Source organism: Halyomorpha halys, unplaced genomic scaffold (assembly GCF_000696795.3).
Source record: "Halyomorpha halys isolate HHAL.00 unplaced genomic scaffold, Hhal_1.1 Scaffold210.1, whole genome shotgun sequence".
In the NCBI taxonomy this organism is placed as follows: domain Eukaryota; kingdom Metazoa; phylum Arthropoda; class Insecta; order Hemiptera; family Pentatomidae; genus Halyomorpha; species Halyomorpha halys.
The window spans coordinates 114,321-116,230 of record NW_027113191.1 but is presented as its reverse complement, the minus strand read 5'-3'; the positions used below and the strand labels follow the sequence as shown (position 1 = coordinate 116,230).

At 30.5% G+C, this 1,910-nt stretch overlaps 1 protein-coding gene across 1 annotated transcript in view; it reads left to right on the top strand.

The window, feature by feature from the left end:
• The first annotated feature begins 865 nt into the window (after positions 1-865).
• The window catches only part of LOC106679611 (UDP-glycosyltransferase UGT5), a 14,670-nt gene continuing 13,625 nt past the window's right edge, over positions 866-1,910 (top strand). Inside the window, exon 1 of the mRNA XM_014418865.2 lies at positions 866-934. The gene's annotated coding sequence lies outside the window, so the exon portion shown is untranslated. The remainder of the gene's footprint in view (positions 935-1,910) is intronic.

Here is a 1,910-nt window from a genome sequence, read left to right as displayed (position 1 = left end):
TAGGTCAAAATAACAAAGAACGAAGTAAGGTAAAAAAGAAGAACAAAATAGTTTTCAACTATTTATTGTCCGACGTTTCGCCCCACTTTGCAGAGCTAAAAAGATACAAAAACAACTGACAACTGTTCAAAAGGTTAAAAAGGTCTCTTTAACCTATCGCCTTGAACAGTTGTTTTTCGCACTGTCGCCTCTCTCTCGACTGATCACAGCGAATAGCCTACATTTCATTTATTTATTATTTCTATGCTTTAGTTAAGAAATGTATGAGGCAACTTATCTATGATTATTATTTCTTGGATTAAAAAAAATATAGTTAAATAACATCATTCCTTGATTAATTAAACATGTCCTCGCTTAAGCTTTGATATATCGTACCTCCGAAACAAAAATTTGTACAATTAAAAAAAAAATCCATGTTTCATCCTAGTGACATTTTGAAAAAATTCTCGAACTCAGAATAAAATATATAGATTTATTAAGAAATAATGGCTGAGAAAAGATGATCTTTTGATTTTATTTATTATTTTTTAACGTTGTCGTTGTGTTCTGTTTTTTGGGTATAAGCTGTATTGCATACATCGGCTTTCAGCTTATCAATAAGGAAAACATAATTACATTATCATTGGCATCTTCAACCGATTAAACATAGCTTAGTTGAATAAGTATCTCAATTTATTTATTTTTGTCAATTCACCAGTCATCTTTTCTAACTGACTGGGGGTATTTTAAAATAACACTACTCATGAATGACAGGAGCGTATTTCTTATCTCATTGCCAGTCACTTACAAATGTTTATTGCCAGTTCATTGCCAGTGACTTACAACTGTTTATCTCTTGTAATATTAAATAACAATTCAGTATTAGATAATGCAGTTCGCCTCGTATCGCTTTCAGTCTAAGCTTTGACTCCCGTGGAGCATCTAGGCCAAAGGGGTATAGTATTAATTTCATTTAATATATATTAGTGATCTTTTGCCATTTTTTTTTTTTAATAACTTTGGCCATTTTTAAATTTCTTTTCCTTACTGAGAGTTTTTTATTTTTTTTATTGTCTATTTTTAAGACTTTTACTATTTTTAAGATGTCTATGGATTGTCAAATTTCCTTTTATTTTTAAAGTTTATAGATGCCTGTGGATTGCCAAATTTCCTTTTATTTTTAAAGTTCAGAGATGTCTATGGATTGTCAAATTTCCTTTTATTTTTAAAGTTCATAGAATTGTCAAATTTCCTTTTATTTTTAAAGTTCATAGATGCCTGTGGATTGCCAAATTTCCTTTTATTTTTAAAGTTCATAGATGCCTGTGGATTGCCAAATTTCCTTTCATTTTTGAAGTTCAGAGATGTCTATGGATTGTCAAATTTCCTTTTATTTTTAAACTTCAGAGATGCCTGTGGATTGCCAAATTTCCTTTTATTTTTAAACTTCAGAGTAGAATAATTTTCCATTCCTCTACTTCTTGGAAGATTATTGTTAAACGTTGGCTCATTAAAATAGTATATTTCTACTATTTGAGTTTTTCTTGACCGCACCCGGACCATATTCCTTTCACTCCTCTACTTCACTTGAACTATCTCTAAATTTGTGCTACACTTAACCATTCGGCGGATCAACATATTTGCCACTGCCGCAAATCCAAAATACCTACAACTGCTTTGTTTAAACCAAAAGAGAAATAAACATCAATATCCACAGGCTTGTATGTTCCAAAGGACCAAATATGTGTTCTCTATTAACTTCAATTTAAACTATTTTTATAGTAAAAAGAACACAGTGAAAAGAGATAAAGTGAAACGAAACGTAAATCTTGGCAAAAAAAAACCGTGCCCGTGTAGGCGACATATTTCCGTGACAACGTATACTCTATGCTAATATTACATAAATATAAATTAAAATCAATCCAATGTTA